The 27222-nt window shown below is 39.3% G+C and overlaps 1 protein-coding gene and 1 non-coding gene across 5 annotated transcripts in view; both read left to right on the top strand.

Annotated features, from left to right (window-relative positions):
• Positions 1 to 27222, top strand: part of CPQ (carboxypeptidase Q) — a 498122-nt gene that overhangs the window by 1523 nt on the left and 469377 nt on the right. The gene's annotated exons all lie outside the window — the stretch shown is intronic.
• On the top strand, positions 9997 to 10068 carry TRNAV-UAC. Its single transcript has one exon. It is a non-coding gene; the product is annotated as a tRNA-Val (tRNA).

The following is a 27222-nucleotide window of genomic DNA, read 5'->3' as shown; positions in this document are numbered from 1 at the left end:
TTGTGGGTGACTGAAGAAGGCTGAATATAGTTCAGAGAGGAAAAGAGAGACATTTCTTGGTGTGCAGACACTTTGGAAGTGACATAGGTTGAGACTGCATTAATTTGATTGGTCACTGCATCACTTCTAGGTTTCCACACCCAGGTTTCAGAAAAGCTGGATGACTTTAGACGTGTTACTTGATCTCTTTAGGTCTCAGTTTCTTAATCTCCAAGATGCAGGAGGTTAGGTACGGCCCCTTCTTGAGTTAGACTTTTAGGATTCTCTTTTATCGGTTAAAAGGTGAAATTGCAGGTGATTTCATGAAGCCTGCTCACTTCAGCTGCTCTACTTGGGATTCTGTAGAATTTTGGCTCCACTGTTTTCTCTGCAAATTCCAACTCATTCCTCATCCTCTCCACATCTGCTACAAAAGGACCTGGGAGCTTGCGATGAGAATTATAGACTCTGGGCTGGAGGGGAGAAAGAAGGGCAAGATTGTTTTGTGCATTGCCCCAGGTTCCTGGTCCTGGGTCTAACTTGTTTCCAGTACAACCAGCCTGACAATGGCATATATTTTCAGTATATCTAGGGAGTTATATCACTATTAATTTGCCTGTGTTTGAGATTAGTTATCATAGATCACAACATTTTGGAAACGGAAGGACCTTAGAGATTTTTTAAAGGCACTTAAAAAGTCATTTTACATACGTATTAAAATATTTCTTGCATGCTACATTTCACAAACACAAAGTCCCAAACATGTTAAATAAAGTAAAATTAATGTTACCTACTTCAGTGCTTTCAAGTCTATTGGGAGAAGTGAAGTCAAACATGGTGCTTGGTGAAAAAGACCAACTTTCTCTGATTCTTTTCTCAAAGATCCAATTATGAGGTCACATGTGGTTCCGGCATGGAATGTAACAGAGGTGATATTTATGGGGCACTGACCACTCACCAAGCACTGTTATATTTAACCTTTTTACTTGTATTGCCCCATTTATTCCTCGCTATAAACCTACGTGCTAGGTACAGTTGTAATCCCTATTCAACCTTCCTAAATGGAAACGGTGCTTGGGAAATGGGAAAGTCAGGCATTCAAAACACAGGCAGATGGAGGCAGGGTTTCTGCCAGAAATATAGACAATCCCTGCTAGGAAAGCCTTGTAATGTTGTCGAATGTGGTCTCTGTGTGTGTTCCAGGTAGTATATTAAACTCTTGGGCATTGTGGGTAAGTAAATTTAGAATGGGAGCTCAGGGTTGGAATGATTAAGACTGAATTATAGAGGATTGTTTGTTGTATCATTTTGAAAATTTTTGAGTTCCATTGGTACTCTAGACTCTGATATTTTGACCTAGATGCATGTGCATCCTAATTTTAAACGTGTTCAGATTTAACCATCCAGGGAGTATAAAAAGGATGACATCAAAAGCTATGTGGGTGAGTGGCACCTAAGGGCTTCAAACTCTGAGTACCAAACAGTGTTGTTTCTTGGGCTAGTTGCTGTCTCCCAACCTAATGACAACTCCTAACAGAGACAAAGTACTACGCCTACCTCAGTGTAATCTAGGGGCAGAAATGCAAGAGGAGTTTCCAGCACTCTTATCATTAATTGACAAGAGCAAAAGAGGAAAAGAGAGGCCCATAAAGTAAGTGGGAAATTATTTTGTTTCTTCTTTGTCAGTCAAGTTTAGTCTCATAGAAGGCAGAGACCAACTGCGGCTGCTTGAAAAACAGAGAGCCAGTGCCAGTTTGATTTAGCTCAGGAGGCTGAAACTTTCTGCCCTGAAGGCCGGTGTGATGGAATAGACCTTCCCATTGCTCACAATATTATGAAAAAAACATTAAAGCAACAATTTTTATTACTTGCCCTGGAGCTAGAGCTTTAAAATATACTTTCTTCTCCCCCTGCCCTCCCTAAACCACTTAGGTTTTAAAAACAAACAACCCATTCATGTGTTTGCTACACCAGATTATTAGTCCTTTTCTTTATCCCTGGGCCCTGTTTCTTTAATGCAGCTAAGAAGGAGGACTGGTGTGCTTCTAGATCTGGAATTTTTCTTTAGTTATTCTTTTACTCAGCGCATATTAATTTCAGTAACCATTTAATGAGTGCATACTGTGTGCCAGATAAAGATGCATGAGACACAGAGTTTACGTAGGAAGGTGATCCATCCACAAGTAATTGCAGCACAGGGTGATGTGGGAGTAGTGGCCGCTCATTCTCCCAGGAGAGAGGTATGGTCAGAATTTAGGAAGACTTCACAGAGCAGGTGAGTTTTGAACTGGATTTCGAAGCCTGAAGGCCAAGCGGAGGGAGAAGGGTGTTCGTTCTAAGCACAGAGAACTACATGGGCAAAGAAATGGAGGCAGTCTGAGTGTGGCACTCCCAGGGGAAGACAGGGGTTGGGTGCATCTGTAGTAAAGAGGTCCTGTGAGATTGGGGCCAGAGAAGGAAGGTCCTTGAATGTCATGTTATTCAGGCTTTATCACAGCCTAGATAATCTTTAAGAGTTTTTAAGCTGAATTTTTCAACAGAGGAGTGCTATGATTGGATTTCCTTTAGAAAATAGCTCCAGCAATAGTATTTCAGAGGAACTAGAGAGGGAAAAGCCAGGAGGCCAGAAGAAAATGAGGATGCTGTTGTTGCTATAGTCCAAATGAAATAGGATAAGGGTCTAAACTAGCGTAAGTTTGAGAGATATTCAGAATATAGGGAAGGCAGGATTTAATGACTAGCTGCATATGGGAAATAAGGTTGAAAATAATTCTGAGGTTTTGGAATTGCTTACCTGGGTGGATGGAGATGCCACTAATGAGGGTAATAAACACCAGATGAGGAAGAGCTTTTGGCAGAAAGACAGTGAGACAACTTTGGAACATCCATGGGCGATCCCTGGTGTACAGCCTTGACTGTAGCTGTACTGTGACATCATATAGCCAAGACTGGCCAAACTCTACGACAGGTCCACAGTCTAAAAAGACAAATCAATTCAAAAAAACACTTAAAAAGAAGGAAAAAAACCACATTAGACTTAACTAATGACCCGTATATTTCGGGTGAGTTCTTTAGAACTCTAATTATTATGTAAATTCTAGTGAAGGAAAAAGGTTAGATACTCAGACAATGAGGGGTTATTATAAACCATCAAGAGAAACCAAAACAGAGCAACACAGACAGGAGTGGTTGAAAGGAACAAAGATGAGCAAATGGCAGGAGTGTAGCAGAGAGGACTGGTTGCTTAAAGCACAGGTATAGGCAGATTTGGAATACAGAGAGGAAATTTGAGCTGGCTCTTCCAAATAACATATTTCTTTAGTGATAAGAATCTCACAAGCTTTGGTTTCTCATCTTATTCAGCTTGTCAGAGAGAGACAAATAGGTGATTGTTTAGAGGTGCTGTGCAGAGGGTTTGATCTTATTTTGCAGAGAAAGTGTTGGGAGACTTTGAACTAAGGGAAGAATAGCAGAAGTAGAGTAAGATAAAATGAAAAGGATAATGATAATGAGATAATGATTATGAGGAATTTTCAGAACTTTTAACGAATGCTGTGAGAAATAGTTGCTAACAGAGAAAAAGTTAGATTGATGTAGTGTTCTCTTAGGGTCGTGGCATTAGACTTGCTTGGAAAAAAGGATATATTAGCATAGCACCTTATATTTAAAAATAATTTTTATATGAACCCTCAGAAGCATGTGCAGGCAGGCACTATTATCTTTCTTTCATAAACTAAAAATCTGGGTATTAAGGAGGCTGTAGTTTGCCTCAGATCCCATAACTGGCAAGAACTCTAGGCCTTCTGAGTTTCAGCCCACTGCTCTGTCCATTGTATTGGAATCTTGCTTTGCCTTGGAACCTTGGCGTTTTACAATGAGTCCCCTCCACCTCCCACCATGTCCATCATGTAAAAGTAAGAATAAAGCAGATGATATTTGAAGGCCAACAGAGCCAAGATCTCTGGGGAGACAGGCAGTGATGGAAAGGATCCTTAGCACCAACCCTGCTATGTGCAGTAGGGATGGTTATGAAGGGTTGTATATAGAGGATTGCTGTGGAAATCAAATAATACTTAAAATGTAATAGGAGAGTCTGCAATATAAAACAATCTTATGACTAAATCTTCCAAGAGGCAAATAATGCCTTTACAAAGTGAACTAGTAATCATTCCTTAACATATTATCTGGATGAATCCAGACTTTCAATATGGGGTTTGCTTAAAGCAAGACGCATCTGAAGTACTGGGCCCGTGAGCCACAACTACTGAGCCTGCGCGTCTGGAGCCTGTGCTCCGCAACAAGAGAGGCCGCGACAGTGAGAGGCCCGCGCACCGCGATGAAGAGTGGCCCCCGCTTGCCGCAACTAGAGAAAGCCCTCGCACAGAAGCGAAGACCCAACACACCAAAAAATAAATAAATAAATTAATTAATTAAAAAAAAAAAAAGATACATCTGCAGTAAGCTACGTCTACCTTGATTGTATTATATGTGAAGACTTTTCCAAGTTGAGTATCAAATAAGAAAATGGGGATCTGGACCTGGATCCCCTAATTATTTGAGCCCATTTACAACACATTGAACATAATGATTTGCAATTAAATCCATCTAGCTACCTTTGCTTCTTATGAAGCACCTACAGGTAGGACACTGGCCGAAGCTCAGCTGGGAAAGGGAGAGATAAGCCCAGCACTGGCACTGCCCCTGGTGGGACCCACAAGAGGCAGTCATGAGTGTAAATCCACCAACATAGTGGGCTGGGGTGGGAAAACCAGAAACCTTTACGGACCTTGAGTTCCACATCATTATTAAAAAGAAACCAAGTGTAATTCAAAGCAAAGAGCATTATACCAGATCTAGAGTTGATAAAAGATAAAATCTATAAGGAAGACAGAATAGTTGTGACTTTTTATGGGCCAGGCATTTAAACATATTTATCTTCAAAGAATATAAAGGAAATGGTCAGAAGTATGAGAAAATGACCAAAACAATTTTTAAAAATTAATTTTTATTAGAGTATAGTTGATTTACAATGTTGTGTTAGTTTCTGCTGTACAACGAAGTGAATCAGTTATACATTTACATGTATCCGCTCTTTTTTTAGATTCTTTTCCCATATAGGTCATTACAGAGTATTGAGTAGAGTTCCCTGTGCTATACAGTCGGTCCTTATTGGTTATCTCTTTTATATATAATAGTGTGTATATGTCAATCCCAATCTCACAATTTATCCCTTCCCCCCTTCCCCCTTGGTAACCATAGTTTATTTGCTACATCTGTGACTATTTCTGTTTGTAAATAAGTTCATTTGTAGCCTTTTTTTAGATTCCGCATATAAGCAATATCATATGATATTTGTCCTTCTCTGTCTGACTTGACCAAAACAATTTACAGGAGACTTTAAGATCTGGTGTTTATATGACATATCAAGCAGACAAAAGCCAAATGGTAACGTACAAAAGACAAATGGTAAGATTTGAATAATATAATTCATGAGGTTGAAGAATATAATTCATAAGGGTGAACAGGGATATAGAAAGTTTCAATAATATGGTGTATTAAATGTTTATCAAAAAATTGTTTATGTTATATATGAATATATATGTGTGAGATATATGATTATATATGTATATATATGGTCTCTTATTCACAGAAAATTCATTTCTTCTCCAAACATTTATGAAAGATTGTAAAAAAAGTTTAACAAAGAATTCAGTGAATTCTAGAGTCCTGCTGGTCTTGTGCTTTGATCCTCTGGTTTAGCCCATGTTTTCAATTAGCTTTGTAATTGATTGAAATGGTAAAAAGAAAACATCTTCTCGTTCATGATGCTGTCAAGTGGCTCATATAATTAATCTTCCACCTTTGTATGTCCTTTTTGTTCCCAGAACATCGGTTTGAGGTTCTTTTACCATTATCAAAATACTTTGGATCTATGTTATCTGTGACTAATCTGAAGATGCATTTTTACATTTGATTAAATGTTCTAAATCATTAATGCCGTGTGTATTGTATTGCAAAATTTACCATCTGAAACATCTGGCTGTTCTTTTATAGGGTTTTTCTTTTCATTAGCTTTTCTGAGATAAGACTTACAGAAAACCAGGGGCCGTAGGAAGACTAGGGAATGAATGGAGGATCACAAACCCCAATTTAGTTCTTTGGGAAGCAGAGGGCAAATCCTGGAAGTCAGCACTATTCAGACTTTATTTCACTACTTATTAAGCCTAAATTTTAGGGTTTACCACTTAAACTAACCACTCACTAGCACCCTATATTCGCTGTAGTTTAACAGTTAAGAAAATAGGCTCTGAAGTCAGTTTCTTGGGTTCAGATTTCAGCTCTGTCATTAACACTTGTGTGACTTTGGACCAATTACATATCCTCTCCTATGCCTCAGTTTCTTCCTTTGTAAAATGGGAAAAATAATTATAACTATCAGTGGTAGGCAGAATAATGTCCTCCCCCAAAGATGCCCATGCCCTAATCCCTGGAACCTGTGACTATGATAGGTTATGTGGCAAAGGAGAATTAAGGCTGTGGATGGAATTAAGATTGCTCATTATCTGACTTGAAATCCATATCCTGGATTATGTGGTGGGCCTAATTAACAGTGGGAGAGGAGGGCAGAAGAGGATCAGAGAGTTGGGGAGATGTGACTGTGGAAGAATGGCCAGAGAGATGCAATGTTGCCAGCTTTGAAGATGGAGGAAGGAGGCCATGAGACAAGGAATGTGGGTGGCCATTAGGATCTGAAAAAGGCAAAGATCCTTCCCTAGAGCCCCTGGAAGGAATTCAGCCCTTCTAACACTTTGATTTTACCTGGTGAGTCCAGTGCTGGATTTCTGACCTACGGAACTGTAAGATAATGACTTTGTATTGTTTAAGCCCCCAATTTTGTGGTAATTTGTTACAGCAGCAATAGAAAACCAATGCATTATCCTATAGGTTTGCTGTAGGGTTAAGAAATATAAACATTTAGGACAGGCCTGCTCAGTCAGTATTAGCCACTATCATTATTATTTTTTTCATTGGTATGTTCCCTCCTGTCTTTGCACCTTTGTAATAGCTGTCTTGTGATTACCTGAAATTGTTGGAAATCACCTCCCTCCTTCCCCAAGACTGTGGGCTTAGGAGTTTCTCACTCTCAAGGTAGGCCATACTCAGTCTCCAGCAATTTGTTAAAATTACCGTTTAGGTATTCCTAGACTTTATGGGTCCAGTGGCTTCTGCTCCAGATAAGCAGATCTGGGCTGTGACTCTCTGGATTTTTCCTGTCTCTCTAGATTTTAGAGTGGTGGTTTGCTTTGCACCCTCACGTCTCTGCTCCAAGGAGAGTCATTGGTTTTCAGTTTGCTCATTTTATTTGTTGCTGTAAGGACGGGAGTGATGACGGAAGTGAGCTCAGTGCTGTCATTGCCATGTGGCTCTAATGAGCTCCTCTGTTCTCAAGAGATCTCTAGCTCTACACTTGACGTTCTTCTGATTTCTGTTCTCTGGTTTTCAACTCATCAATTTCATTCCCAAATATGCTTTCTGGGTTTTCTATTTTGGTTAGTGGCATCTCAGTCTATGAGATAGGAGGTAATGTGATGTATCTGAAATATAGGGTACAAAACAGGATCAAAATCTGGGAGGTTAGCCTTAACTCTTCCCTTTTCCTCATCCTCCCACATTAGTAAGTCACCAAATGCTGTTGTGTCTACCTGTGATAGCACCTGAAATTTTCTGGTTTTTTTATCCCCCCATCCTTTCTGTCATGACTCTAGTCATATCCCTTATTGTCTCTTGCCTTGGCCAGGCAGAATCTTTTAAATTACTTCGTCTTCCACACTGCTTCAAGAGGTTTGATTTCTTCTGAGGCTTCTCTCCTTGGCTTGCAGATGTACATCTTCTTGCTGTTTCCTCACATGGTCAATTGTTTTCTGTTCGTGTGCATCCCTGGCGTCTCTGTGTGTCCAAATGTCCTCTTCTTATAAGGACCTCAGTCAGATTGTATTAGCCCCACCCCCCATGCCCTCATTTTAACTTAATTACCTCTTTAAAGTCCTTATCTCCAAATGTAGTCACATTCTGCGGCACTGGGTAGTAGGACTTAAACATATGAACTGTGGTGGGGCACAGTTCAGCCCATAACACCTACTAGATCGCTCCATGTATTCTATACGTGCGTATCAGATCACATCATGAGTGCACATCACCACGACATGGGAAGATTTGAAAAATACTGATTCCTGGTCCCCACCTAACTCTGTGGGTTCTGAATCACTGTGTCTGAAATGGGCCTGGGAATACACTTCTTGTATGCATGTGTATGTTTAAATTTCTCCCTAGTGCTTTATAATACTTCAGCTTTTTATACGCCAGAATTTTTTTTTAAAAATCATTTCTGGGGAACATATTATAAGTGTTCACATCTTTGCTCATGGTTGTTCTTTAACTGGAAATACCCTTCCCACCATACAACTGTGCAAATTCATCTATCCTGCAAGGCTGAGCTGAAATATCATCTTCTCCGTTATTGCTTCCTTGTTCTCTCCTGTGATAATCCTGCAATACTTTATCATTACAGTTGACCCTTGAACAACTTGGGGGTTAGGGGCACCAACCCCACAGCAGTCGGAAATCCGAGAGTAACTTTACAGTTGGCCATCTGCATCTGTGGTTCTGCATCCTCAGATTCAACTAACCTTCGATCCTGTAGTACTGCAGTACTTATTGAAAAAAATCCACATATAAGTGGACAGACACAGTTCATACCCATGTTGTTCAAGGGTCAACTGTACTTTATTGTTAGTACTTGAGAATGTTTCCTTTTGTCTTTGTATCGCAGTCATTTACCTTCCTCTTTCACTGGCTTCCTAAGGCCTAGGATGACATATTCTTTATTTCTGTATATCTGAAACAGTTGCAGTTGCTCTGAGCATAATCGGTAATCAATCAATGTCTGTAGTATGAATAAATGAATGAACTCATTAATAAATGCTAATAATTTTCTTATGACTTTTTATCCAATGGAGACCATTGGATAAAACAAATAAGCTTATCAAATGTAAAACTAGTGGCAAATTTTTATTCTTGAATTGAGTATCCTTAACATGATACATAATAATAGTCTTCAAGTGTATTTCCAATTTAGAACTTTAAACATGTAAAATTTTTTCTTGAAGAAGGTATTTGAGAATAGGAAGAGGATATAGTGAAGGCATCATAACAATTTGTGATAATGACAATATTTTTTTTTTTTTTGCGTTACATTTTCAAGGCAGAGTGTGGATGGTTCAATTCTTAAAGATGAATGGATTCCCTAGTGTCCACTTATGGTGTATCCTTGTTTATCCTCCCGATCAAGAACTGCTGCCTTATAGCGGGTATGTTAAGGTGGAATTGTCTATTAGCTGGGCTAATAATAAGCTGTGGTTTCCTGGGTCAGTGAATAACAGAAACAGTTCTCGAAATAATTACATCAGCTAAGACCCAATTTCCAGGCAGGGATCAAGAGTCTGACTTTTCCTTTGTGTTAGTTTTCCACAAACTACTAAAATTTCTAGAGATGGAGTAATTGCGTCTCAAATGATTTCTCCAAAGCCTTTTCTGAACCAGAGCAGGCAGTAACAGAGATTGGCAGGGGAAGGACTGATGTCTGCTCATGAGGGGAAGAATGACTCTGCCTTGAAAACACAAATGAGCCTTTGGATGTGGAAATTTACAAGTCTCAGAGAGCCCTGAAACATCTTTAGAAACTGAGCCCAGAGGAATAATGGGAGGCTGTGTTCTGGCTTGGCATGGGAGCCTGTCTGGCACAAACTACACTGTAAACAACTCAAACATTTCAAACATTTGCATCTGCATACATGACATTAGATTCTCAAAATGTCCAATTAAACACTTCCTCAGCTGACCTGGTGTCAGCCTGGCCTTTCTGATGGGGAAGGAGTTTCAGCTGATACTGTTGTACGCTCTTCCTTTCTGGACCCAATCTTGTCCTTCTTGTTCAGACAAAATTCTTCTTAAGGGAATTCCCTGGTGGTCCAGTGGTTAGGACTCAGTGCTTACACTGCCGTGGCCCAGGTTCAATCCCTGGTTGGGGAACTAAGATGCGCAAGCCACGTGGCATGGCCATGTGAGGCTGAACCACACTGACTCCATTTTGTCACCTCCACCTTAGGTCCACAGCCCTACCCCCTCCCCTTTCTGTGTGACTCAGCTTTAGCTTAACTTACAAGGATATGTTCCCCATCAACTTTTACCCTTTTCTTCATCTGATGTGAAAACTGGAAGAATGCCTTATGCTGACACAGATGGTTAATGGTCCTGAGATCCCTGGGGGAGGGGAAAATCCCCGGTCCCCGTCGGTGTGGTCATGCTTCTCACTTGGTAGTCAGATTCCGTGTTTAGCTTTGGCCCCTTTAGATCGCCCGGTACCCCTTTCCATGGTGCAAAGTGCAGCTGCAAATGCCTCTGGATCATCCCGTCTGCCTGATCCTTCCTGCCTGTGTGTAGGTTACCCACGACAAACTTCATAATTGCACTTTATGGAATTGCCTGCTTTGTTTTTCTGTCTCAAAGTTCCTTGTCAGTTTGGAGGATATTATTCAGTATCTCTGCCTCCCGATAATTGGTACAGTATGGATAGAGAATTTGGCTTTGGAAGGGAGGGTGGGCAATTCTTTCACTGGGACATGAGCTGAGAAGAGCTGTATAGATAAAGGGATAGAAGAGTTTTGAGTTGAGGATGAAGAAAGCCAAGTCATCTCATGGTCATAATATCGTATTCTCGGTTATGTAGAAGAGGAGAGCTTTTGCTGAACATGAGGGGAGTAGGGGTTGAATCTGGGGCTTAAGGAGAGTGGAAAAACTTTGTAGCAGCTGCTGTGGGGAATTTGATAGGGGTCAGTTGAAGATAAATATAAGGGTTGCTGAGCAATGCAAGGGACCCAGCTGAGATCAGACAGCCTTTAGTTCATATGGAGATATTTGGCATGATTAAGTAAATGTTGGTGATGGTATTATGGAGCACGTACAGAGAAAATTCAAAATTAGTTTTGAAGAATTGGCAACTTGGGTGAGGAGGAAAAGCAAAGGTATTCTAAGGTGCTAATGAAAGCATTGTTGGAATCATTAATTACCAAGTGAGGTTTTGAACCAAGATTAATCTGAAACGGTGAGTTGAGTGGATAGAAGTACAGTCAGACTGGAGACGGGGAAGTGTCTTAGTTAATTCTGACTGCTGTAACAAAGTGCCATAGACTGGTGGCTTATGCACAGCAGAAATTTACTTCTCACAGTCTGGAGGCTAGAAATCTGAGTTCAAGGTGCCAGCATGGTCAGGTTCTGCTGAGGACCCTCTTCTGGGTTGCAAACTGCCGCTTTCTCATAGTGTCCTCACATGGCAAAAGAAGAAGGTGCCCTTTTATAAGGGCACTAATTCCATTCATGAGGGCTCTACCCTCATGACCTAATTACCTACCAAAGGTCCCACCTCCTAATACCATCACATTATGGTTAGGATTTCAACATATGCATTTTAGGGGGACACATTCAGTCTATTGCAGGAGGCTCTTCACTTAGCCAGCGTCAATCTAGCTGCTTCTCTGTGCCACACATGTGCTGAGTGGTGGGGATACAAGGATGAAGAAAACACAATTCACTTTAAAAGCTCAAAAGCATTTATTGAGCTTCTAACTGTATACTGGGTGGAAAGACATTGATCTTGCCCTTGAAAAGCTTTAAGACTAGTGAGATAGTCTGGATAATTTCGATTCAGATTGTGGTAAACTTTGAAGGAGGTAAGCAGAGGGTGCTAGAAAATTGTAGAAGAGGACATTCAACACAACCTGTGAGAAGACAAACCAGGTCAGGAAAAGCATCCTGGAAAAAACTGTGCCTGAGTTGACTCAAGATGATTGAAAGACTATTGTGGCTTAGATAGGAAACAACTCAAGTGTCTGTCAACAGATGGATAAAGAAGATATAATGTATAAGTGTATATATACATTATACATATATACACATATATACATAACACACACACACACAATGGAATATTATTCAGCCTGAGAAAGAAGGAAAACCTGCCATTTGTGACAGCTTGGATGAACCTTGAAGACATTATGCTAAGTGAAATAAGTCAGACAGAGAAAGACAAATACTGTATGATATCACTTATATGTGGAATCTAAAAAAGCTGAACTCAGAAAAACAGAGAGTAGAGCCATGGTTCCCAAGGGCTGGGGGGTGGGGGGAAATGGGGAGATATTGAATCAAAGGGTACAAACATTCAGTTATAAGATTAATGAGTTCTGGGGATCTAATGTACAGCATGGTGATTATAGCTGATAATATTGTATTGTATACTTGAAAGTTGCTAAGAGAGGAGATCTTAAATGTTTTCACCATTAAAAAGAAATGGTAATTATGTGACAGGAAAAAAAAAAAAAGGATGATTGAAAGAGAGTAGAGGTGGAGAAAAAGCAGAGCGAGAGGATTGCTTTGGCCAGGGCAGATAAAAAAAGGTTTCAGAGAGAAGGTGATCATTGAGATGCATGATGTATGATACTATTGCCAAGTGAGAGAAATAAAGAAGACCTAGGGCTTCCCTGGTGGCGCAGTGGTTGAGAATCTGCCTGCCAATGCAGGGGACACGGGTTCGAGCCCTGGTCTGGGAGGATCCCACATGCCGCGGAGCAACTAGGCCCGTGCGCCACAACTACTGAGCCTGCGCGTCTGGAGCCTGTGCTCCGCAACAAGAGAGGCCGCGATAATGAGAGGCCCGCGCACCGCGATGAAGAGTGGCCCCCACTTGCCACAACTAGAGAAAGCCCTCGCACAGAAACGAAGACCCAACACAGCCATAAATAAATAAATAAATAAAATTAAACTTAAAAAAAAAAAAAAAAAGAAGACCTGAATTAAAGTGGTAAAATTTTTGTTGGTAGGGATAGAAGAAAGAGATGTAAGAGGATAGAATGATGAGATTTAGTGACTGATTGAATATGTGGGAGGATGAATAGATAAGACTGAATGATAGGGACAATTATGTTTTCATTAACAGAAAGAGGGAAATCCTCTTTCTGGGTTAGAGAAGATTTTGGGGAAGATGATGAGTTTGGAGATTTTGAATGAGAACATCTGATTATAAGTGAAAGCAATCCAACTAAAATGATATTAAACCAAAAGAGGAAATCTGTAACTTTCATAACTGGGAAGTTCAGAGATACAGCTGGCTTTAGGCATGGCAGGATCCAGGTTACAAATGATGTGATATGGGTCCATCTCTATACCTGTTGTCTATATCTCTTGGCTTAGCTTGTCCTGCTTAGTTTCATTTTGCAGACAGGTTCTCAGCACACAGTAGGCAAAATGGGTACCTATAGCTATAGATTTGCATCCTAGCAATCGCAGAGGAAACAACTTTTTTTTCAAATTTTATACATGAAGACTTTATTTTACCTTTTCTCAATTATAATTTTAAAAACAAATTATTTCAAATGTCCAATCTTCAATGTAGTCTGATTGAGGGACAGAAATACTATAATTGTCTTCCAATAATTTGAAGTTAAAGACATTTTTATTTTCCAAATTTATTTTATTTCCATCAATCTAGGAAACTGTTGCTAAATTTTTAACATCTTTCTACCAAGTTCCTTGAATTTTTACCCCTTTATATATTTATGCCATTCTAATCACACCCCACTCATCAGATTTTTCTGTTAATTTTCACTAATCAGAAGACTCAAGAAAATCCTCCCTTTTAAATATTGTATTTACATTGTCTTCATTTGCCATTGCATTTATTGCAGTCAATGCAATTAAGAAGTAATTCAACCAGCATTTATTGAGCAACTTTTTGATTCCAGACTGAAATGTGGAGGAAATCAGAATACATAGATACATGAAACAAAGCTCTTTTTTTTCAGGACAGTCATGGTCTAGTGTCAGAGACAATCATGCATACATAATACCCAAAATGATCTGCAGTGATCCTCGGGAGGAAAATGAGCAGAAGACTGAGAGCCACAGAGCAGAGAGGCTTGCTTCTGGTCCAGGAGGGAGGCCCCAAGGGCTGCACAGAGATAGGGCAGAAGCAATGCAGGGACCTATCAATGTGCAGGATTTTGAGGAAGAAAGAAGAAGGGAAGGCTGCCCACCAAGTTCTGAGAATTTATATGTGGAAGGATGGTGTGTTCTATCAGAAATAGGGAATCTAGAAAGGAAAGACGTTGAGGAAAAGGGCTTAAGAATTTAGGTAGGCTTTGAAAGCATCAACAGGTTGAGATGCCTCGCAGCCGTTTGAGAACGTAGGTTTGGTCTGAGAAGACGAACACAGGCTTTGGGATTAGATTCAAAGAGACACTGAATAAGTTGGGTGAGAAAAGCACTTGGGTAGGAGAATAATAACAAAAAAATTAACTCAGTAGATCTTCGAGGCATCTAATGTCAGCACAAAAGGAACATTTAGAAAACAAATCCCAGTGATAGAGACATGCCTGAGTTCGTATCATTTAATTGCTAGGAAAGGTTCTTATTTCTTCCTCCCTCCCTCCCTCCCTCCCTCCCTTCCTTCCTTCCTTCCTTTTTACACTTAAAAAACAAATAGTTCACCCATTTCTCCCACCCTCAAACCCTCACCTGTGGCAACCACCAATCTATATATCTGTGAGCTTGTTTTTCTTTTTAAATTTAATTTAGTTTTTTAAGATTCCACATATAAGAGAGATCATATGGCATTTGTCTTTCTCTGTCTGACTTAGTTCACTTGGCATAATGCCCTCATTTTTTTCTAAATTTCTATTTGTATTTTTATATATGTGGAAGATTAGTTATGTTTCTTGACCTTGGAGAAGTGGCCGTCTGTAGGGTATGTCCTATGTCTTCCAGCAGTACACTTCCATCTCCTCACCCAAGGCCCAGGGACCAGCTGGTCCCAGGGTAGGTTATTATTATTATTTTTTAATATATATATATATTTTTTTAAAAATTTATTTATTTATTTAATTTTTGGCCGCATTGGGTCTTCGTTGCTGCACGCGGGCTTTCTCTAGTTGCGGTGAGCGGGGGCTACTCTTCGTTGCAGTGTGCGGGCTTCTCATTGTTGTGACTTCTCGTTGCGGAGCACGGGCTCTAAGCACGCGGGCTTCAGTAGTTGTGGCACAATGGCTCAGTAGTTGTGGCTTGCAGGCTCTAGAGCGCAGGCTCAATAGTTGTGACGCACGGTCTTGGTTGTTCCGTGGCATGTGGGATCTTCCTGGACCAAGGCTCGAACCCGTGTCCCCTGCATTAGCAGGCGGATTCTTAACCACTGCGCCACCAGGGAAGTCCCCCCAGGGTAGGTTCTGATCTGTGTTTGTGAACTTGGTTTCGCAGGCTGCTGGATCATAGCTTTCTTGCTTCTGGTGTCTGGCTTCCTGGTGGGAGGGGCCGGTGGTTGCCCACTGGTGGGTGGAGCTGCGTCTCGGCCCTCTGGTGGGCAGGGCCACATCAAGGGGGTGTGTCTAGAGGTGACTCTGAGTTCAGGAAGTCTTTAGGTAGACTGACTGCTGGTGGGTGGGGCCGTGTTCCCTCCCTGTTGGTTGTTTGGCCTGGGGCATCCCAGCATCGGAGTCCACAGGCAGTTAGGTGGCGCCAGGCAGTTAGGTGCCGCCAGGTCTTGGTGCCAAAATGGCGGCCTCCATGAGAACTCACGCCTGATTACTCCCTGATATCTCCACCACCAGTGTCCTTGTCCCCACAGTGAGCCACAGCTGCCCCCTGCCTCCCCAGGAGAACCTCCTAGACCAGCAGGTAGGTCTGGCCTAGGCTCCTATGAAGTCATTGCTTTTGCCCTGGGTCCCGGTGCACACAAGACCTTGTGTGCACCCTCCAAGAGCGGAGTCTCTGTTTCCCCTAGTCCTGTGGAGTTCTTGCAATCAAGCCTTCAAAGCCAAGTGCTCTGGGGGCTCCTTCTCCTGATGCCAGACCCCCAGGCTGGGAGCCTACTGGGGGCGGTCAGAACTCTCACTCCTGTGGGAGAACTTCTGTGATATAATTCTTCTCCAGTCTGTGGGTCAGTCATGGGGGGAGGGGGTATGGCATTTGATTATATCATGAGTGCACTCCTCCTACCGTCTTGTTGGGTTTCTTTTTTCTGTCTTTGGATGTAAAATATCTTTTTTGGCAGGTTTTAGTCTTTTCTGTCAATGGTTGTTCAGCAGTTAGTGGTGATTTTGGTGTGCTGAAGAGTGAAGGTGAGCTCAAAGTCCTTCTACTCTGCCATCTTGTCCTTCTGTCCACTTGGTGTAATGCCCTTGAGGTCCAAGCATGTTGTTGAAAATGGTAAGATTTCATTCCTTTTTATGGCTGAAGAGTATTCCATTGCATATATATCACAATTTCTTTATCCATTTATCCATGGGTGGACAGTTAGGTTGTTTCCAATATATTGGCTATTGTAAATAGTGCTGCAATGAACATGGGAGTGCATATATCAAGTGCTTTTGTTTTCTTCAAATAAATACTCAGAAGTGGAATTGCTGGAGCATATGATAGTTCTATTTTTAATTTTTTGAGGAACCTCCATACTGTTTTCCATAGTGGCTGCACCAATGTACGTTCCTACCAACAGTGCACGCGGGTTTCCTTTTCTCCACATCCTCGCTAACACTTGTTATTTCTAGTCTTTTTGGTAATAGCCATTCTAACAGGCATGAGGTGATATCTCATTATGGCTTTGATTTGCATTTCCCTGATGAAATGATGTAGAGCATCTTTTGATGTACCTATTGGCTATGTGTATGTCTTCCTTGAAAAATACTTATTCAGATCTCTTACCTATTTTTTAATTGGATTGTTTGTTTTTTTGTTATTAAGTTGTATGAGTTATTTATATATTTTGGATATTGCAAATATTTTTCCTATTCAGTAGATTGCCTTTTCATTTTGTTGATGGATTCATTTGCTGTATAGAAGCGTTTTAGTTTGATGTAGTCCCACTTGTTTATTTTGCTTTTGTTGATTTTGCTTTTGGTGTCAGATATGAAAAATCATTGCTAAGACTTACATCTAGGAGCTTACTGCCTATGTTTTCCTCTAGAGTTTTATGGTTTCAAGTGTTATGTTCAAGTTTTTAATCTATTTTGAGTTAATTTTTGTGTATGGTGAAGATAGTGGTTCAGTTTCATTCTTTTGCATGTGGCTGTCCAATTTTCCCAACATTGTTTATTGAAGAGACTGTGCTTTCCTCATTGTATATTTTTGGCTCCTTTGTTGTAAATTAACTGATCATATATGCATGGTTTGATTTTTGAGCTCTCTATTCTGTTCTGTTGATCTATGTGTCTGTTTTTATGCAAATACTATACTGTTTTAATTACTATAGCTTTATAATATGGTTTGAAATCAAAGAGCATGATGCCTCCAGCTTTGTTCTTCATTCTTAAGGTTGCTTTGGCTATTTGAGATCTTTTTTGGTTCCATACAAATTTTAGGATCACTTGTTCTAATTCTGTGAAAAATACCATTGAAATTTTGATAGGGGTTGCATTGAATCTGTATATTGCTTTGAGTAGTATGAACATTTTAACAGTATTAATTCTTCCAATCCATGAACACAGAATATCTTTCCATTTATTTGTGTCTTCTTCAGTTTCTTTCATTAATGTCTTATAGTTTTCAGTATACATGTCTTTCATCTCCTTGGTTAGATTTATTCCTAGGTATTTCATTCTTTTTGATGCAGTTGTAAGTGGGGTTGTTTTCTTAAATTATCTCTCTGATATTTCACTATTAGTGTACAGAAATGCAGTAGATTTGTGTGATTTTGTAGTTTGCAAATTAACTGAATTTGTTTATTCTAACAGTTGTTTTGATAGAGTCTTTAGGGTTTTCTATATACAATATCATTTTTTTTTTTTATACAATATCATTTTATCTACAAATAGTGACGGTTTTACTTCTTTTTTCCAATTTGAATGCTTTTCATTTCTTTTTCTTGCCTAATTTCTGTGGCTAGGACTTCCAGTAACAGCTTTTATTTGCAACATCTGTATGTTTTAAAATCTATTTTATTATTATTCAGGTATGGTGAGGCCAACAGATCAGGAAAAGATTGCCATTGAAAAGATAGTTTGTTGCTCACAGTTCCCAGGAGGAGGGGCATGCCATGCCATGCAGGGTCACATAGGGAAGCAGTGGGGTCAGTTAGGAGGCAAAAGGAATGAAGGGAAATCATGCGCAAAAGACTCTATTGTGGTTTTGGCACGAAAGAATGGGTTAGACTGGGTAAGCAGGCTTAGCATTGGCTAGTGTGAAAAATTTCAGTGGGCTTTCAGGTATTAGAACTATCCCAAGTTGTCTGGTACCTGGTCCTGGGTTGATTAGAGCAGGGAAAATTTGGTTTGGCCTGTGAGAATTAGATAAAGGAAGTGATTGAACAGTATGGGCTTTAGATTGGTTGGTTTGCATATGAAAGGAGTGTTCCTTAAGAATTAACTAACCCTGGGAGGGGGCAGTTCTTCCAGTCAGTGAGGTCCAAGATGCCAGAGCATCAAGAATACAGAAAATAAAAAACTGTAGTTGCTATTTTACTGTATATCAATATCAGGGAAGATTCTGATTGGCCTTGCTTGAATCATTCTGTTTCTGTAGTTTGGGTATGGAGTGTGGGGTAAGGAATGGTACTGTGATTGGCAGCCAGTCTAGACCAGAGGATAAACTTAAAGAAAAAGAAAACAAAGTGGGGAAGTATACTAGGAAGCCAAAAACTATAGCTACTGTAGTCTACTACAAGATGCCTGTAGCCATCGTGGTTGAGCTGAGCAGGTGGCAGTTCAGATGTGGCTCTGGGCTTCTAGACTTCAGAGAAGTTAGGGGTTTGTTTTTGCCTTAGCAGCTCTCACTGCACAACATGCACTGTTCCCTGGCTTGACACCTTTCCTTTATCCTGCATTTCTACAAGCCTATAGAGTTCCTGAAACTCAGTGACCACATGTAAACTCATTATTTATGTTTTCCGATCCCTTTGACTAGGTACCAGTGTTTTCCTCAATGCTTACAACGAAAAGCTTAGCTTTTTCTTGACTCCTTTCCTTCCCCCTCTCTCAAGTCATCTATCCTCTTCTGAATCTCTCCTAGATTTACTCCTTTCTCATGCATATTTGCTGCTGACATTCTAGTTAGGATCTTCATCACTTTTCTAGTCTCTTCTTTTTAATCCATCTTTCTTCATATTGTCAGATATCTCTCACTGGGGAAAAATCACCTCCTACGCCCCAGGATAACCCCCCTACCCCCAGTTATTTGAATATTATATAGAGAGAATGGTGTATACATGGCACAAGGGTGAATGTCTGAAGATCTAAATTCAAGTCACTTCATGTTCCTCCTCTGCATTTCATTAGAGACATTTTGTGGCTTAAATGAGAAAATGCTTGTTTGAAAAATCTTTATAAACTGTAATGTTCAGATGATGGTGGTTTCTTTATTTCTCTTTCTGTGCTGTATGAATTCTAAGTCTTTTCCAAACTCTGTAATTTTCAGCCTTATCTCCTCTTTTAAAGTGAATTCCTCTCTATCCCCATGCTTAGCCCACATTTGGTTCTATCTTTCTATACTGTTCCTAAACCTAAAATGCCCTTCTCTTTTCTCTCCTGGCAACTAAATCTTAACCATTTTTTTTTAAAGGCCTGACTGAAGTCCTGCCTCTTTTATGAAGTCCTTTTTAATTATTCAGGTCACCTATATTCTCTTTTTATTCTTATACTTCATTTTTCACTACTGATTATTTACTCTTTAATTTTTGCTTATCTTTCAGTCTCCACAATGTATTTTATACGTCTGAGGGCAGGAGTCCTGACTTTCACTATCTTTGTACCATGTGTAGTTCTGGTCATATAGTTTTAAATAAATAGTTGGTAGTTAATTAATTGTTATTTGGGAAAAAGTGCTAACCTGCAATAATTGCACTTTGGATATGCTTAGTGAGCTTCTCTTTTCCCCATAGGAAGAAATAATTGTGGATTGATTAGACTGACAGATGTGGAAACAATTTAGTCCAATTTAACAGACACTTATTGAGTTCTGGAACATATGGCAAGTGCTGAATAAATGTTCATTTGTTCACGTATTTAGTCAACAAATATTTATTGAGTATCCACTATATGCCCTGCACTGTGTGAGTTATTGTAATACGTGTAACCTATTAGACATTCAGACATTGAGAATCAAAACATGACTCTGACATGGTTCTCATCCTTTTCTTTAATAAATTTATTTATTTATTTATTTTTGGCTGCGTTGGGTCTTCGTTGCTGCTCGCGGGCTTTCTCTGGTTGCGGCAAGTGGGGGCTACTCTTTGTTGCTGTGCACGGGCTTCTCATTGCGGTGGCGTCTCTTGTTGCGGAGCACGGGCTCTAGGCATGCGGGCTTTAGTAGTTGTGGCTCGTGGTCTCTACAGCACAGGTTCAGTAGTTGTGGTGCTCAGGCTTAGTTGCTCCACAGCATGTGGGATCTTCCTGGGCCAGGGATTGAACCCGTGTCCCCTACATTGGCAGGTGGATTCTTAACCACTGCGCCACCAGGGAAGTCCACATGGTCCACATCCTTAATTTGCTTTGCTTAAATGACCAACGATGACATCATTGGTTGATTATACGGCATTATAGAAAAGTAAATAGTATGCTGTGGACACACAAAGAAAGGAGCAATTTATTCTGACTTGATAGTTCAGGCAAGGATTCACAGAGGAGATAACATTCAGGAAAAAAATGAAGTGGGCAGGGAGGTAGCTTTGACACTCTTGTTTGCTTTGTTACAATTTTGTACTTTACACAGTGTGTTGTTAAAAATTAACATGCTGGAGAGTTTCCACTTCTGGGAAGATGGGGTAGATGTACTTTTTCCTATTTATCCCACTAAGTACAACTAAAAAAATCTAAAAACCTATCTGTCTGTCTGTCTATCTATCTATCTATCTATCTACCTACCTACCTACCTACCTACCTACCTACTCAAACATAATAAGACTCTGAAAGGTAGAAAGAAGGTAGACCAGCTAGGGACATTGGGACCCGAGTTCCTTGGGTTTTCTTTTTGTGTCATATATCTCAGACTTGGAGCTGAAAAAGCTGGCAACTTGGAAATGCCAATGAGTACAGACAAAAAATAAACAAACAAACAAACAAACAAACCCAACAAAAGCCTGCTCTCTCTAGTCAAAGGACCAGGAAAGGGAGAGTCTAGCAAGACAGAAAACTTTTAGAAAGTAATCACTCTATTCCAGTCAAACATTACAGAAAAAATGTAGCGCACTGTGTAACCCATGTCAACAAAGACTGAGTGGATAGCTTAGACTACTACCCATCTATCCACTCAACAAAGACTGAGTGGATAGCTTAGGCAGGGTATCCCAACATGCCTCCTGGGTGGTGTCACAGAAGATCAAGCAGGGAGTCAGGACCTTCATACCCAGCAGCCACTAATGAGCCTCCCCACCCCCAACCCCACCTGTAGAGTAAGTAGAGACCATGTGGGGAGCGGGGACTATGACCCGTTTGGCAACAATGTACCCCTCCACTTCCCTGCTGGCATGGTGTCAGAGGGGATATCCTGGAGAGTCAGGACTTTCACCATTGTCAGCAGTAGTGAGACCATCTCACTACATAGTTAGTGAAGACCACATGTGTTATCTGAAACTCCCATCCTCCTTCAGAATTTATAAGGAGACCCTGCTCTTTGAGTGTCTGTGGAGGGCAAGTGGAGAACCTGCACTGCTACCTCCACTGGCAGTGTTGCAGCAGCAACATGTCCTACCCCCTTCCTCCACTGTAGTGGTATCAGAAGAAACCAGCTAAAATATGAGGTTTCAAAAAGATCCAGAGTCTCATAATGCAACAATGTCTGTGTTTCAGTTGAAAATCACTTGTCATAACAAAAGAGCCTGGGAGATCTCAAACTGAATGAAAAAAGAAAATCAATAGATGCCAATACCAAGATGACAGAAATTTTAGAATTATCTGACAAGGACTTTAACACAACCAGATAAAAATGCTTTAATGAGCAATTACAAACATGCTTGAAACAGATGAAAAAATAGAAAGCCTCAGGAAAAAATAGAAAGTCTCAGTAAAGAAATAGAAGATATAAAGATAAATCTAATGGAAATTTTATATATGAAAAATACTATAAGCAAAATAAAAATCTCAGTGAATAGCCTCAATGCAGAACAGAGGCAACAGAAGAAGGAATCAGTAAAATGGATGATAGAGCAATAGAAATTGCCCAATCTGAACAACAGAGAAAAAATAGACTGGAATAAAAAAGGAACAGAGCCTCAGGAGGCCATTGTATGATAAGAAAGATCTAACATTCATGCTGTCAGTGTTTCAGGAGAGGAGAAAGAAATCAGAATTGAAAAAAACTCTCAAAGAAATAATGGCTGCAAACTTCCCAAATTTGATAAGAGACATAAACCTAGAGATTCAAGAAGCTGAGCAAACTTCCAACAGGATAAACTCTTAAGGGATCTCTGCCAACACACAGCATAATTAAACTTCTGAAAGCTAAAGACAAAGAAAAGAACCTTGAAAGCAGCCAGAGCAAAATGACACCTTACCTATAGGGGAGAAATAATTAGAATGAGAGTATATTTCTCACTAGAGACTATGGAGGTCAGAAGATTATGGTACAGTATTTTCTGGGTGCTGAAAGAAAATAACTGTCAACTTAGATATTATATCCAGCAAAAACATCCTTCAGGAATAAAGGGAAAATCAAGACATTCTCGGGTAAAAGAAACAACCTCAAGCAGACCTACCCTAAAAGAATGGCTAAAAGATGTTCTCTGAACAGAAAGGAAATGCTGAAAGAAGGAATATTAGGAAGGAAAGAAAGAACATGATAAATATATCAGTAATTACAATTGGCTTTTGTTTTCCTCTTGAGTTTTCTTAATTATGTTTGATGATTGAGGTGAAAACTGTTAACACTCTCTAAATGTGATTCTAAATGTATGTAGAGAAAATATTTAAGAAAATTATATTATAAACATGGAGAAGTAAAGGGACATAATAGGTAAGTTTTCTATACGTCACTCAAACTGGTAAAATATTTTACCAGTGATGATATATATATGATATATATGATATATATGATATATATATGATGTGTATATATATGATGTTACACCTATTGCAACCACTAAAAAAGCTATGCAAAGAGGTATACTTGAAAACACTACAGATAAGTAAAAATGGAATTCTAAAAAATGTTCAAGTAACCCACAGGCAGGCAGGGGGAAAAAAAAAACAACAAACAAAAAGCAGAGAGGAAAAATAGAAAACAAAAAGTAAAACAGCAGAGTTAAGTTCTAACATATCAGGAATTACATTAAATGAAAATGGTGTAAATATAGCAATTAAAAAACAGAGACTGGCAGGGACAATTAAAAAAAATGTGCTCCACTGTATACTGTCTACAAGAAACTCATTTCAAATATAACAATATGAGCAGGTTGAAAATAAAAGGATGGGAAATTATAAACAGTTGATTATCATTATTTTTGGTAGCTAATAAAGTTACTATGAATGCTGAATTAGCAAATACTGAACTGCTGCTTCTAAGGGAAATGCAGGGTTAGTTTCCTGTGAGCCTCTGTTCACATTTTTGTCAACTGATCAATACATATTCTTGTTTTATGTGTTTCTGTTTAAAGACACCTTATTGAGTATATATTGTTGATTCATTAACTTTGAACTCACTGCCACCTGCACTGTGATTCATATTTGATCAAAGCTTATCTAGCACACGTTTTCTCTGTAAAGCAAATCATAGCTTCTTTTACTTAGGAAGAGTAGACAGCACTTTAGCACTATGCTTGAGGCCATTTTAACAGTAAAATTACCAACAAAAAGCACAGAAATGAGAAGACACAGATAGCAGTACCAGGAAATCACCAACTGCAGACACTAAGAGGTTAATAAGGGACTACATACTGTAAGCAATTTTACATACATAAATTTGACAGTGTAGATGAAACAGACCACTTCCTTGTAAAACACAAACTACCACAATTTACTCAATATGAAACAAATAATTTGAATAGCCTTATAACTATAAAGGAAATTGAATTGATAATTTAGAAACTCCCAAGAAAGAAATCTCTAGCCCCAGATGGTTTCACTGTAGAGAATTCTACCAAATGTTTAAAGAAGGATTCACATCAGTCCCCAAAATAGAAGGGAACATTTCCCAAATCATTTTATGAATCTAGTATTACTGTGATACCAAATGGCAAAAACAGTACAAAAAAGAGAACTACAGACCAATGTCCCTCATGAATATAGACACAAAATCCTTAACAAAATATTAGCAAATAGAATTTAGCAACACAGAAAAAAAAACTGTACATCATGACCAAGGAAGGTTTATTCCAGGAATCAAGACTGGTTCAGTATTTGATAATCAATCAGCATTGTGGTGGCTGGAACTATTAGGAATACAATTATAGAAGCATCCAATTTACAGTACATACAAACTGAAGTGTGAGTGAGTGTTTGTGTGTATGTTTGTGAAAAGCATGTGCAAGTATGTCTTAGGGAGTGGACATAATTCTTCTTTTTCAATATTTCTAATGTTCCATTGTAAATTGTAAGAGCTCTACAGTAGTGTAAAGTGACATTTGTAATCCTATTCGGCTCTTAACTTGCCAAGAAGAATATCCTCTCTCAGGATATGTAGCTTCACTACATTACTAACCATCGTATTGTCAAATCCATGCGAATTATGCAAAACAAAAGAAAAACAAATGGCCTAGCTAAGGTTTGGCAGCTGCAACAAGGAACCTATCAATTTGAGGTTTATTGTAATGGATTACATTTAAAAGAATTCTTCCAAGTAATTCTAGAGCTTGAAATGAATGAAGAATCTACAACTCATTTCCAAAAATAAGGGAAAAAAAAGAAAATAAAATTCTTGCCAACTTTTTCTTGATTAGTATTTATGGAGTATATGAAAGTTTAGCATTTTAGATTATTTCCTAATTATTAGTTAATTTTCTTGATCTAGTTAAAACAACTAAGTTTTAGCTAGAATGGTAATTCGCTACTCTGGTATTCAGGGATGTGGCAGAAAAATAGATTCTATCAGATCTTATGGTTTAGAGTAATTCTTACAGATTTAGGTGTAATAGATGAAGATTTTTGCTTTTATAGAACCAGATAATTGTTTTTCTATGCAGTATCCAATACCAGCTTACTACATAATAAAAATGAAACCATAAGAGTAAAAAGGAGGCAAAAATAAAGCTTTGTGGACATCTGAAGCCATTTGTGAAAGCTGCTGTGTCACAGATCACAAAGCGGGTAGTTAACAAACTCCAGGTGCCTGGACAGGACTGCACCATTGTGCCACTCCTAGACCATGTGAATGATGTCCTCTGGGGCCATGTATTACACAGTCAGCTCAGTTCTGTGTAGCAGCCCTGGCACCTACCATGTGCCTGATACTGTTCTAGGTAGTGGGGATAGAACAGTGAATAAAACAGATGAAAATCCCTGCCCTCATAGAGTTTCCATTCTAGACTGGGAATATGGACTATAAGCTAAATGGGTAAGTTAATTTTATAGTATGTTGAGAAGTGACATGTTCTATGCAGAAAATAAATTGAGGGAGGAGGAAAAGGACTGCTAAGAGCAGGGAGTCATGGGAATTTTGAATCTGGTGGTCAAGGAAAGATTCACTGAGAAGGGAATTTTGAGCATCGCCTTGAAGGTACTATGTTCCTTCTGGGTAAGAATGTTCCAGACAGAGGGAACAGTTAGTACCGAGGTTCTGAGGTGGGAACCTTGTACTTTAGCAAGGAGGTCAGAGTGACTGGAGCAGAGGGAGGGAGTAGTAGAGAAGAGGTCTGAAAGTAGCAGGGGCCTTGTGGGCATCCTGAAGACTTTGCCTCTTACTCTGAGTGAGATGGGGAGCAATTTGAGGGCTTTAAGCAAGGGAACATCCTGTTTGACAGCAGCTTTGGTGTGAGTACTACATTGCCTTGCTAGTAAGGAAGCAGCTCAAATACCACAATGAAGCAACTTAGCAATAAAATGCTAAGTTAGGGCTGCCACTGGGGAAAAGGGTGGTTAGACTCAAAAAAAGAATAAAAACCCAAAACCACACACACACAACACCTGATGAGACTTTTCTGTTACTTTTAAGATAGTGGAGGTGGAAGAGTCGGAGATAGAGTCTTGTAATGAAAGCAGTCTTGAATCTAAAGTAATTGTTGGAGTAGAAACAATGAAACTGATCATAGGAGATCTATTTTAGTAGGTAAAGCAATAATATACCAACCATTACCATGGTATCTTAAAATTTTCAACATCTCAAAATACCCAAAATACCTGTTACAGCTTGGATTCCTCCAACTGGAAAAACCAGTTGGAAACAGAAGAGGTTCTGCAAGAGGAAGGAGTCTGAGAAGTAGAAGGGACTGAAATGCATGGATTTTCTGAACTTTCTGTTTTTTCCTTAATGGTGTTGTGTTTAAAACACTTTTGTGGATTTATGGAGATTGTTTAATCTCATTAAAGTCAGATCTACATGGCTGAATAGTACTGTTTTGTAGTCTCTAAGACTTCATGACCCAAGTAAACTTTTATATTACCCTGAATTAGTGGTACCAAGATTATAAGTTTCCTTAAGAAATGTTTGCAGAGACTTTAAAATGATGAAAAACGACCTGTCTTACTTGGCTAAGAATTATTGCATTAGATAACATTTCTCTAGATAAAGGTCTGTCAGCACATCCACGACAGGCACATATTTTCGGGTTGAAACTTGGCATAGCAGTTCTAAAGAAGAAAGAGATTCAAACAAAATGTGAACAAAATCTTTCTTTTCTTTTGTTTGAAGAAGGAGACATTCCCTTTGTACCCTGATACAGCTACATCCCACAAAAATGGGAATCTTGATTTTTATTTTGTTTTTAGTAAAATAAGGAGTGCCCTTTGAAAAACAGTTTATCTTTGGATGTAAAGGTAGAAAGACACCTTTTGATGTTTGGCAACGGATTTGCTTAAGAACAGAAATGGTTTAAAGGGCTTTAAAAAAAGAGCCAGTATCATCTTTTTTTTTTTTTTTTTTTCAATCCTGGAGATCATAATCACATTGAAAATTGAAACACTGATACCCTTAAACATGGAATTTATCTGGCCTGTCCCTGGAACAAAACAAGAATACCCACAAAGGTGACACCCTCTTTAGAAGAACAGACACTAAGTGCAT

The sequence above is a fragment of the Balaenoptera musculus genome, chromosome 17 (genome assembly GCF_009873245.2).
Source record: "Balaenoptera musculus isolate JJ_BM4_2016_0621 chromosome 17, mBalMus1.pri.v3, whole genome shotgun sequence".
NCBI lineage: Eukaryota > Metazoa > Chordata > Mammalia > Artiodactyla > Balaenopteridae > Balaenoptera > Balaenoptera musculus.
The sequence above is the reverse complement of the archived record's forward strand: the minus strand, read 5'-3'. Positions and strand labels throughout refer to the sequence as shown.